Source organism: Mytilus galloprovincialis, chromosome 7 (assembly GCF_965363235.1).
Source record: "Mytilus galloprovincialis chromosome 7, xbMytGall1.hap1.1, whole genome shotgun sequence".
NCBI classification, from domain to species: Eukaryota; Metazoa; Mollusca; class Bivalvia; order Mytilida; family Mytilidae; genus Mytilus; species Mytilus galloprovincialis.
In genome coordinates, this window is record NC_134844.1 from 63,584,485 (window position 1) to 63,598,684 (window position 14,200).

Genomic DNA, 14,200 nt, shown 5'->3' on the forward strand with positions numbered 1-14,200 from the left:
ATTTTCATCAATTTCATCGTCTTTCTTCTTAATTATAAATTTATGTCAACTTATTTTATGTGCATTAGTTTTATCAATGGAGTTTTATTTCTATATGTTTTATAACTACTACGACTTCTTTTAATCAAAACGCTTATGTTTATAGTTTCATTTTGTGGAAATTATAAAGTCTTTTTCAATCATAATGCAAAGGAATTTGAGAACGTTTTACTGTTACTCATTCGAATAATATACGAATATGTTCGTAAAACTTTATCCTTTGCAGTTGAACTCAATACAGTGGTTACATATGTGGGCATTGGCGCTGCAAGTGGTTTAGCATTAGGAATACTTGTGTGTATAATCATCGAAAGGCTATGCCGCAGACGGAACCAACCTAAAGGTGAAAATCGAACAAGGGATATTAAAAGAAAACACGGCCACGTCACTTGTATTTTGTCTATCTGATGAGTTAAACCTTTTTCAACTGATTTTTAAAGTTCGTTCTTATGTTGTACTGTTATACCACTGCCCCATGTTAGGGGAAGGGTTGGGATCCCGCTAACATGTTTAACCCGCCACATTATTTATGTATGTGCCTGTCCCAAGTCAGGAGACTGTAATTCAGTGGTTGTCGTTTGTTTATGTGTTACATATTTGGTTTTCGTTAAAAAAAAATTACATAAATAAGGCCGTTAGTTTTTTCGTTTGAATTGTTTTACAACAAATGGAAGTTTTTAACGACCTTGACTGGCTATACAGCCCTTGCACGGTCGGTATTGTTTTACATTGTCTTATCGGACCTTTTATAGCTGAGTATGCGGTATGGGCTTTGCTCATTGTTGAAGGCCGTACGGTGACCTATAGTTGTTAATGTTTGTGTCATTTTGGTTTTTTGTGGATAGTTGTCTCATTGGCAAACATACCACATCTTCTTTTTATACGTCAAGAAATTTTTGTTTATGAAAAAATAGTAAGGGGATAAGGAAGGAACCGAGCTTTCACACACGTTTCTAGCCCCACCACATTCTGCATGTGTCTGTCCTAAGTGAGAAGTTTGTAATTCAGTAGTTATGGTTGGTTCTTGTCTGACATTAGTATTCAGTAAATTTAGATTGATTAGTATTCAATTAGATCATTAGATTTCTCCTTTGAATCATTTCAACTTTTTAAGTCGTTGTCTTTTATAACTGATTATCACTTAAGGCGTGTTTTCTGATTGTTGAAGGCGTGGTGTGATTCGTAATTGATTACATCAACGTAATAAAATTGAGAATGGAAATGGGGAATGTGTCAAAGAGACAACAACCCGACCAAATAAAAAAACAACAGCAGAAGGTCACCAACAGGTCTTCAATGTAGCGAGAAATTCCCGCACCCGGAGGCGTCCTCTAGCTGGCCCCTAAACAAATATATACTAGTTCAACTCTGGTGGATATTCGCAATCATCTCAGTAAAAAAAATCATTGTTAATTTAACACAGATATGATTACAATGCAACTTTACATATTTACAAAGAAGAAAAGAATGACCTATGTTTTATAATAGAGCAATGTGCATAATGAACATTTCCCATTTCCATTCTCAATTTCATAACCAGCATTGTTATTCTGTACTATATCTGATATACTGCAGCGTATAAAGTCATTCATATTGACTGCACCACGGAAAAGTCAACAAATGATGATATGTAAACAAGTGTGCCACTTAATACTTGGCACTATCACCAGCCCAATATAGTCAGCACTTCAATTATATGGCCCTTTTTTTATAAATTTCTGTTTACGAAACTTTGAATTTTTCGAAAAACTAAGGAATTTCTTATCCCATGCAATACTTTAGTCGCATTTTCCACAACCTTTAATTTTGAATGTTTGGTCATCAATGCTCTTCCACTATTTTTGGCTTGATCTGAGCGTTACTGATGAGTCTTAAGTAGACGTAATGCGCGTCTGGCGAATCAAATCATTATCCTGGTACTATTAACAACTGTCCTTCCAAAAAATACATAAAACCCGTCGTGAGGCAAATCAATGTAAACCACTTTTGAATATGTGTATTTGCATCAAATTATATGGGACGTTTCAACAATTGTTTCTTTGTTAAATTTGCATTTTTTCAAAAATTGTGCAAAATCTATCTTTGTTTTAAATAAAAAAATATTTGGCACAATTAAAGTTTTATACTGTCCAATACTAGAGAAAACATAGTACATAACATCATTATATATAAAAAAAAATATATATATATAAGAGAATGTGGTATGATTGCCAATGTGACAACTCTCAACAAGAGAGCAAATAACACATAAATTAACTATTATAGGTCGTCGTACGGCCTTCAACAATGAGCAAAGCCCATACCGCATAGTCAGCTATAAAAGGCTCCGAAATGACAATGTAAAACAAATCAAAAGAGAAAAGTAACGGCCTTATTTATGTTTTTATTTGACTTTAAATAACTTCAAGTTTTCAAAATATTCTTTTGAAACACCAATCTATTTGAAATTAAATCTCTCACTCAACTTTTATTTTTAATTAGATTGGCAGCTAGTGAGCTTGATTTAATTTTATGCAACTTAACAGAAAAATCTTGTACATTAACAAGTATCTTGTCTTAGGGATGGATAAATCCTACTTTGTAAAGAATCACTCTGAAACCGATATTATCAAGATGCTTGATTTCTTGATTGACAACATATTTGTTACGTTTGGAGGACGTGTTTTTCAACAGACTGTCGGCAACCCAATGGGAACAAACTGTGCCCCTCTACTTGCTGACTTGTTTCTTTGTTATTATGAGGCTGACTTCATGCAGGAACTTCTTAGGAAGAAAGATAAGAAGTAAGCAATATCCTTTAACTCTACTTTCTGCTATATAGATGACGTTCTTTCACTAAACAATTTAAGATTTGGTGACTATGTGGATCGCATCTATCCCATCGAATTGGAGATAAAGGATATTACAGATACAGTTAAGTCGGCTTCATATCTTGACTCACATCTAGAATTTGACAATGAGGGTCGGTTGAAGACAAAACTTTACGACAAAAGAGATGATTTCAGCTTTCCAATTGTGAACTTTCCATTTCTAAGTAGCAACATTCCAGCAGCACCTGCATACGGGGTATATATCTCCAAATTGATACGATATTCCCGTGCTTGCATTTCCTATCATAATTTTCTTGATAGAGGGTTACTGCTCACAAGGAAGCTATTAAACCAAGAGTTCCAAATGGTGAAGTTGAAATCATCCCTTCTTAAATTTTACGGACGCCATCATGAGTTGGTTGACCGTTCACAAATGTTATCGGATATGTTCCTTACGTCGTCACTACAATCCCGTTCCCTTTCATGAATTTGACCTACCGAATTAGAATATTTACCGGATTTGTAATCACATAAGCAACACGACGGATGCCGCATGTGGAGCAGGATCTGCTTACCCTTCCGGAGCACCTGAGATCACCCCTAGTTTTGGTGGGGTTCGTGTTGTTTATTCTTTAGATTTCTATGTTGTGTCACGTGTACTATTGTTTTTCTGTTCGTCTTTTTCATTTTTTAGCCATGGCGTTGTCATTTTGTTTTAGATTTATGAGTTTGACTGTCCCTTTGGTATCTTTCGTCCCTCTTTTAAGACATGTAAGAGGTATAACAAACTTTTAAAGAAACAAAAATGGTCATATAATGAAGTACATGAATATAAAATGTCAATAAATGCAGTCGGAAAGAATGAACACAAAATCCCTTTAACTGTTCACTGAAACATAAATATTTTTGTTTACTCAAATCATTTAGAAAAAAATAGAATATAAAAAGAAAATCTTTGATCAACTTTCAGATTCGATGAATAAAAATCCTCAGGAATACTGGAGAAAACTAAAATCACTAGAAAACAAAAATATAGATGGAGATGATGATTTAAAAGAAATGTTAAAGGACAGTGAAAGCACAATTAAACATTTCCAAAATCAAGGAAAGTTTTCAAAAATAAATAATGATTTTCAAACCAAAATTGAGCAAAAGCTGAAAAATATTGAAGATAGTATTTCTTTTAACACTGAGACAGACAGGCCTACTACTTGCTCTGAAATAAAATGTATTTAAAAAAACTTAAAAAATGGAAAAGCAAGCGGTCCAGAACTCTTTGTCTGTTTTGTAGATCTTAAAAAGGCTTGTTTCCCTTCGGAGAATTGGAATGCTTCATAAATTAGCTAAAATGGGTGTAGGGAAACATATGTTTGAAATAATAAAACAACAGTTTATTCATACTGAAGCATCTTTAAAATATAATGATAAACATTCTAGATTCTTTCCCATTGACCGCGGAGTAAAACAAGGGGACAGTATTAGTCCCACAGTCTTCAATTTATTTATTAATGATATAGTTGAAAATTTGAATATGGTGTTTAATATTGCGTCTGAGCAAAGTAAGCTAAATGACCTCAAATTGACCAGTGTCAAATTAATGGCAATTTTTTATATTTAACAGAAAACAGACACGATAATATGCAAATAAAAAAACACCCATGCTCCTGATTTCGGACAGGTATAATACATGTGTAAGCAGCAAATTGAATGTATTAGCTAGATCCAAAACCATTTTTAATGTGGAACATGGTTATTACGGCATAAAACAAATGATTAGCAAGTAGCTTTTGTCTTATTGGTAGGAATATGCTCCTGATTTCGGACAGGTATAATACATGTGTAAGCAGCAAATTGAATGTATTAGCTGGATCCAAACCCATCTCTAATGTGGAACAAGGTTATTACGGCATAAAACAAATGATTAGCAAGTAGCTTTTGTCTTATTGGTAGGAATACATTCCACATTCTATGAAATAAAATAATCGTACTTTAAAGTTTAATCCCGCTGCAAATGTTTGCATCTGTCCTTAGTCTGGAATCTGATGTACAGTAGTTGTCATCTGTTTATGAAGTTCATATGTGTTTCTCGTTTATATATAGATTAGACCGTTAGTTTTGCCTTTAGAATGGTTTTATACTAGTAATTTTTGGGGCCCTTTATAGCTTGTTATTCGGTGTGAGACAAGGCTCTGTGTTAAATGCCTTAACTTGACCTACAATGGTTTACTTTTATGAATTGCTACTTGGATGGAGTGTTATCTCATTGGCACATACCACATCTTCCTATATATCTATTTAAAAATGTTTTTAATAGAAAAGTAAAAAAAAACGACTCGGGGACCTAGGTGAAACATTACCTCTACCAATAAGAACCCTATAAGTGTCATCCATTGGTATAGTAGTTTGAACTTCCACGTTGGTAAAAAATAGTATCGAAATAAAAACATTATTTATCTCCCGACTTTATATTTAACACCACTCTCATTATACACAAATTTTCCTGATTTACAATAAAAAGAAAATATTGTCCTCCACAAACATGATAATGAAACACTGAAATATAATTTACAATTCATTTGAAATAAGAATTAGCATTAAAAAAAAGTTCCAAGGTTCACGTATTGACTTTTTTTTTTTAAAAGCAACTTGTTGTATAAGGTTTGTGATATTCATCTACATGAAAGGATAGGCCATCTTTAACAGGGACTACCAATCAGTTGCATTGTAGAGAGCAAGCTTTATTTTTTGGTTTTTTTTTTTGTGTACTGGAGCGATCATTTTCAAACGCTTTATCATACATTCTCTTGCAGTAGTATAACTTATAGGCCTGTTAGCCTTAATCAAACCACATTTATCTTTAGAGGACAAGATTTTTAAATGTTAGCAAATTAACTTTGCGAACAAATCGTGTAAAATTTTAGTCATGTTAACTGGCTTTCTTGTAGATCTAACTTTGTAGTTAAAATTAATATCTATCTATAATGGTGTTCAAAATCATTTAATAACCGCAAAATTTCGTTAAAACTACCAATACAGTGGAAGCAACCCAACAATGGGATGTTAGATTTGTCTGAAAATTTCAGGACTGATAGATGTTGTACAATATTACCGGTTTCAGATTTGCTCTAAAAACTTTCGTGATATTACACCAAAACTGCATTTACCGCGTTGTTCCATTCGTAGAAATGGCGGCCATGTTTGTTGATGGATCAAAACTTAAGATACAATTTATAGATTGAATACCCAAAGAAGGTATTTGGCCTAATAGTTGCAGAGGAGAATATTTTAAAATGTAAGATAACTTGATGAACAAATTGTGTAAAATTGTCTTAAAAGGGCAATCCTTAAGGGGTCAATTGACAATTTTGATCATACATAATTTTTTGTAGAACATTATTGCGGTTTACAGTTTATATCTACACGTATCTATAACAGTATTCAAGATAATGACATAAAACTGCGAAATTTTCTTAAAACTACTGGTGGCAGCAACCCAACAATGGGTTGTTCGATTCGTCTGAAAATTTCAGGGCAGTATATCTGGAACAATTGAAAACTTTTACTCCCATGTATTTGACCCCTATGTTCTAAATATAGCTGTGGTGGCCATGTGTCTCAATGGATCAAATCAGATTATATAAACAATTTAAACTTAATACCCTAAAGAACAATATTTTGTTAAAATTTGAATGCATTTTCCCAGTAGTTTCAATGGAGAATATTTTTGAAATAGTTTGATAAGACAAGGGACGCCAAGTGAGAGCATTAACTCACATTGAGACCTTTGAGCATCGGTGAGCTAATCAAAGCGGGAAAGTGCTGTAAAAGTAGTTAATAACAGGTTTTCAATTTGTATGTATTTTTAGTCCAGTTATAGAATTATCTTGCATAGTACAGAGGTGGCTGCTAGTATTTAAGGTTAGACTTCGAGTTTTCTTGTTCCTTGTTTATCTATATTTACAACGAGGGATGCCAAGTAATGGCATTAGCTTACATGGTGACCTTTGGGCATTGGTGAGCTAAAAATCCAAGTCAAGGTCAGAAATTCACAACACATCACAAGGTGCTGCACCTATATTCCAAATATCAAATTGATATCAGGGTCAAAGGTCAAAGGATGCTCATATTGATATGTGACAATTTTCTATTGTAAATTACACCTTCATGTAAAAGATCATAAGAACATACATGTACAATGCTAAATTATCTCACCTTCTTTACGAACCATTGATTTTATGTTAATAGTCCTAACTATAAAGCTTTACTTCAAGTATCACAAACTTAACAGAATCCAAGAAATGAGGTCAGGGTCAGATAACCAAGTATACATTACAATCATTCAATACACCAAATACAGTATTAAATAGTTTCTAAGAAATACTCAACCAAGAAAACTAAACATTTACCAATGAACCATGAAAATAAGGTCAAGGTCAGATGAAACATGCCAGAAAGACGATCCCTTTCAATCAATCTATTTGTTATATATAGTTGACCCTTTGCTTATAGTATATAAGAAACAAATTTAAACCCACTGCATTTGTTTGTACCTTTATAACCAGTATATTTTAGATACAAGAATGTTAAAATGTGGAATTCAAAGATTTGTTATAATTCAGTATTAGTTAAGATATTTAGCACTAGCTTAAGAAATAATTTACTTGATAAATAGTTAATATAAATCTTCACAATTTTAGATAAGTGTAAAGCAAATTATAATGTAATCCTCTGAGGGCTAAATTGACAATAGAGAATTAAGGATTAAAGAAGTGTTATATATACAAAAAGGATTTCTTACTTTTTAAGATGATTTAGGTTATGTCACAAAGACTGGATATTTGCAAAATAGATAAACTAGCATTATTACATGTATTATGTAAATTAGATTATTTGAGTATTAATTTTATGTAAATTAAATAATGAAAGACAATATATATTAGTTGACCATGTAGTTTGGGACACTTGCTTTTTAGTCATGTATTAGACTTGTATTCTGAGACTTGCTTTAGAGTCACGTATTGGACACTAGTGTTATAGACTTGGATTTATATTAGACATGCTGTTTTATTATGTCTCATGAACTATTGTGATTATTGTGATTATTGTGATTGATAACTATATTGAATGCTGATTAATAAACATTATATATTGAACTTTGAATCTGTGTTACGTTAACATGTATTCATATCAAAGCTACCAGCTAGTTCCCCCAACCTAGCAAGACGAATAACCAGGTCAGGAACGACCATAGTACTGGCCTACTATACCTTTCTTTAGCCAGGAATCTGATGTTCAGTAGTTGTTGTTTCTTGATGCGTCTCATTAGTTTTCCTTGTTTTTTATTTAGATTTAGGCTGTTTTGAATGGTTTCACATTAGTAATTTTTTAGGGGCAGGCATTTTATAGCTTTCTGTCCAGTGTGAGCCATTATGTTCAGTGTTGAAGACTGTACTTTTACCTATAAATGTTTTTCTTTTACAAATTGTGACTTGAACAACATTTCCTTATATATCTTTTAACCATGAAAAAGATGATACCTGCCAGACAGATGCATACACCTTAAAATCCTTCCTTACAACAAATAGTTGACCTGTTGTTTAAGTTTAAGAAAAACAGAACTCCAACACTGAGCAATAAGGCCACAGTTTTTTAATTTGTTGGTTTACAGATTTTTCGCATAAAAAAGTCGGGTCGGTCGGAAAAAAAGATCTTTCAAAACAGAAAAAATATGCAAAATAAATATATATTTCACCTTACTAACAAAATGTTTGTCTTGTATGCTATTTTGTCATCATTAAGTTCGATGAAATATTATTGATCAGTGATCATGAACATCACATGACATCGTTTAATAATTTCCTGTAAAAAGGGGGGTTGCACGAACAAAGACGAAATTAAATCGTCATTTCACAAACAAGAAAAACAGATTCGTGTAGCTCTCAATCAATTTCAGAAAACTTGGTGAATAATGATGTTCAAGCACAAAAACTGATAAAGAAAAAAAAAAAAAATGTCGTACAAAAATAAGTTTCAACATATGTGTCGAAAAACGTAATAGACTCGTCTACTGGAAAAACGACAATATTGGGTTAATCAGTTGTCATGCAATCAGGTTTTTATCTCAATGATCGATATTTTTTGTTATCTATGAAACAAGAAAATTTCAAATGATTTGTTAATATTCAGTACTTTAATTGATGTATTCCACCTGTCCATATTTGGACAAGTCTATTTCTCTTAGATGATGCATCTGCATCTTACGGACTGATGACAAATAAGGGTAACGAACTTATTTTGTCATAATTGGTTTTAAACACAGGTTTTGTTCCGCAAAATTATTTGCTCAAAAGACATTTCAAGGTCAGTTATAATTGATTTGTCTATTTTTAGAAAAGTAAATTGGAAGTTTTATTTTTCACAACAGAAAGTGTTATCAACTTTGTTAATGATTAATGCATTTCATTTCATAATAAAAGAACATTTTAATTATTTTTCAGGGATAATGCATTTGTTAGGGTCGGCGGGAATAAAAAAGCATGAAAAGTCAATTTTATTTTTATTCTGAAAATCTGCAAAATCGGGTCGGCGGATCTGTAAACCAACAAATAAAAAAAACCTTGGCCTAACTTCGAAAATAATGAGGTCAAGGTCAAATAAAACTTTCAGACTGACATCATAAAATGTTTCCATACTGTAAATTCAGATATAGGGGGGGGGGGGGCGAGACCATTTTCGGGACGCCGGGATCGGCCTTTTTTAGCATCGGGAAACTGGGATTGCCTTGTTTAAAGATCGGGAATTCGGGATAGAAAAATATCGTGATACAGGAAATCCACGTTTTTAGCCACGGGAAATCAGGATTTGTATGTTGAAATATAACGGGATTGACAAAAAACTGTACCATGGACAGACAAAAATGCCATTTTCATTATACTTCAATCAGAATTCGCCGAAAAAGTTAACTATGTTGAAAACCACCTCGAATATGCAATGAATAGAAGCAATGAAATTGAAGGAAGCATTGAAAATATTGGTCATGTGATGCACAAAGTAGTAGATCGATGTAAAGAGAACATTTTAAACATAACAAGCTTGGAAACTGCAGTATTACAACATAAAGATCAAAGTGAAAAAACAGATTCTAAATTGCGTAAAATTGAAGATGATGCGATAGAGCTCAAGTGGCGCTCAATGAAAACCAATCTCATCTTTACTGGCATACAATTTCACCCAGAAGAAAACACTGAGGATAAACTGAATTCTTTTATTAAACAAAAGTAAAATATTGACAAAAGAGTAAACTTCGTATGCGTCCATCGATTCGGAAAAAGAGGTCACAGAGGTAATCGTCCGATATTAGCAAAATTTGTATCATTTAAGGACAAAGAAATTGTGCTGAAAAACGGATATAAATTGAAATAGACAAATTTCGGAGTTAAATAACAATATCCAAAAGAAATAGAACAACAACGAAAAATGTTATACCCAGTTGCAAAAAAGGCAAGAAAAGAAAGAAAAAAGTACGTATGGTAAGAGACAAATTGTACATTGATGGTGATTTGTACAAACCAAACACCGAAGAACCGAAAATGTACATGATGTTTTGAGTTTTATACAGCGGAGAAATATACCTCAGCAAAACGAAAGATCAACAAATGAACATCAATTATCACAGCTCAAAAGGTTCCCACGTGTCCAAACAAGATTCGACTACCAAACAATAAAGAACGCAGACGATTCTAGAAGAAATACCTAACAATTAACAGTGTTATAAACAAGAAACCAAGATATTCTATTTTAAAGAGAAAAGGGAACATTATTTTGTTAAATTATTGCTTTACTACTAATCATTTTTTAAAGACAATCCGGTACATGTTTAAATGTTTCAATGAAAACCTCTTGTTTCACCATCGCTGTGACAGAGGGTTACTTTGTTGTTATTGTTTTCTGTTATACCATTGTATCCACAAAGGTTTTTCGGAATAAAACTTGTATATAACTAAATTTTCCCAGTGTCGGTCGATCAGCTTCTTGTTGGTACATGTAATCAGTTGTGTAATTACATATGCCCTAAGTACGGTCATTTATTCTTACAAGTGTCTTACCATCTGTTTTTTTTTTAATTTCATAATGTAAATCGTTTCGACTACTTAAGCATGGTCAAGTTGGAAATCTCATAAGTGACATTTGTAGTTCTGTTTGTGTCTGTAACTTGGTTCAGTGGTTTTTCGAATTGTGACTCAATAAATTTAAATTTCTCTCCGTAACAAAACGATCTCAGTGCTTATCCTATAGGTTCTTGTATTGACTTGAACTAGAATTTGTCCATTTTTCTGACTGGCTACTGAAGATTTACGAGAACAAAAATGCTTATATGCAGCTTGACATCACGTTTATATTGATAATACATATATTCGTATTTCTGGAGACTTAAACATAGTCAATAACTACAAGTTGAGACAACTTTTGTCCAAGGGTTCGGAATACAGAGATCCACAGCCAATCAATTGGAAGCAGAACTTCAAACTACTAATGGATTCGGGTCTCACTAATTAGCGACAACAAGCGTCAAGAAGCGACAACAAGCGTCAAGAAGACTATTTAGCGACAAGAAAACATTTTTTTTTATTAGATATAAAGAAATTTGAATGTAATGTGTTTTTTTTTAAATTTACGAGCAGATGTCTTATTAAAATGTTTTATTATAGATAGACGAAGAAATGAAACATTTGTGAGGAAGAAAGAGATTGTGAAGTTTATATTAATTTAGTCAGGGACGTATATAGTCCTTGATTTAGTATATTGGTAGATGAAGAAATTAACATTTGTGAAGAAGAAAGAGATAAGGGGGGATCGGAGGGGTCCTTATCCCGAAATCCCGGGCTTAAAAACACGAAATCCCGAAATTCCGAATTTAAATAAAGTAAATCCCAAATTATAAGAAAAATAATATGTTCTAAAACACAAGGACAATTAATATCATAATACAATAACTAAACGTAATACTGGCTGTTATACATTATAGATGATAAAATAAATATGTAAATAATGTTTCATTTTTTTCTATCAATTTTAACTTTCTTGTCGCTAAAATTATTTTCTTTTGCATATTCTTTTAATATTTATTGCAATAATTAATTTTAAATAAAAAAAATATGTTTTCTTGTCACTAAATAGTTTCTTGTCGTTTGTTGTCGCTAAAATAATTTTTGTTGTCGCTTCTTGTCGCTAATTAGTGAGACCGATGGATTCTATTGAGGATTGTGCAAAAGACTGGGCATAAAGAGAAAAGGTTGAGGTTGACACTCTTTCGCAGTGGGTAAAATCAGTGAGGTCATTTATTCAGATAAGAGTAGGTAAGCTTAAAGGGTTTATTAGTACAAAAGCTCCTTCCATCTTTAAAGACCCTCGGGTCAAAGAGGAACTGTCTTGTCTCCATGACAAATATGTTGTTGTTCTAGCTGACAAATACAAAGTATGTTGTTGTTCTAGCTGAAAAATCCTCAAACACTTTTGTTTTTGTTTGCAAGAAACACTACATTGACTGCCTGATGAAGGAACTGGGGATAAATGTCACACTTGGAAATCCTACATTTACACTAAAGTACGCTTACGAAGCAGGAGATCCTGGAAAACCACAAATCGGTTCTAATCTCCTTTGGTGTTAATCCAAAGGATGAATACCAGGATCTTCTATGATCTATCCTTACATTCCTAAGTTTACAAGAATACTTACAAGGAAAGGTATTTTGCAGGTTCTTCTAAGTGTTCCACTTAAAACCCATTCTAAAGTTAGAAACTGCCGTACTCCCTGCAGTCAAAGAAGGACTACAGAAATATTCCGAAACGTCATATAGAGTTATTTGTGAATTTACAATCTCAATCATTAAAACATTGTACCAACATTAAAACCTTTAAGTGGTCAACTCTTTGTTACCACTATTCCAAATACTAAACTTAAAACTCGACTGAAAGAACTCGTCAGCTTGTGTTTCTTTAACAAAAAGGGCAGTAGACGTTTTAAATATCTTGGACTATTCAGCTTACTTTGTAAAAAATCATACAGAGAAAGGGAAAAAATATACCGACGAGGATATCACTGCCATGCTTGACTTTATGATTGACAACATATTTGTTGAATTTGGAGGTTTAATCTTCCAACAGACTATTTGAACCCCAATGGGTACCATGACTTTGTGCTCCTCTACTTGCAGATTTGTATTTTATATTCCTATGACGCAGAATGTATCCAAGGGCTTGAACAGATAGCTTAAAAGAAATAAGCCCAGTCTTTTAATTTCATCTTTCGGTTTATTGATGGTGTACTGTCTCTTGATAATAGAAGTTTATAAAATAATAATATACCCAAGTGAATTTGAAATTGAAGATACTACCGACACAGATAAATCTGCTTCATATTTAGACCTTTTTCTCTAAATGACTACTGATGCCCGGTAGGTTGAATACCAAAATTTGTGACAAACGCGATGATTTTAATTTTCCTATTGTCACCTTTCCATTTCTGTATAGTAACATCCCAGCGGCACCAGCATATGCAGTATATGTGTCTCAATTGATACATTACTCTAGAGCTAGCTCAAAGTACGTTGATTTTGTTGAACGAGGAATGCTGCTTTCTCAAAAGTTGCTTAGACAGGCGGCTATGAATCAATTAAATTAAGGTCATCACACAAGAAATTTTACGGTCGCCTTACTGAGCTGATTGGCCATTATGACCAAAGTGTGTCAAAAATCATATCTGATATTCTTCCTGAGTCATAATAATCTTCTATCAATTCCGAACTGAACAAAGAAATAACACGACGGGTGCTTACCCTTACTCAGAGCACCTGGATTCACTCCCTGTTTTAGTGGAGTTCATGTTGTTTTCGTAATTATTATTTATATCTGTTGATGTAAATGTCCCTTGGTTTGATGAGTCTTTGTTTTATACTCCTTGGTTTTCATTGTTATTGTCTTGTTACGCTGAAAGACCTTGAATATCAAGCATACCAGAGACGTTTAAATCGTAAGCATTGAAACTTTAAACTTAAAAATTGGGGAACAAGGTTATCGGGATCGTGATTTTTAACAAAATATGTCCGGGATTTCGGGATTTCCTGATATTAAAACCGGGAAATCGGGATGAGACCCCCTCTAGCCCCCCCCCCTCAGATATTATTGTGATGTTTTTATTATTGCGAAAAATGCGAAAGGGTTATAATCGCAATAATTTAAACTCACATTTTGAAATATTTTATATGAATAAAAAAGGATTTTTCTCAATATTGCAAAGATTTAAATTGCATTTGAGTCTAAAAAGGCTAAAATGACAAAATCGCAATAATAAG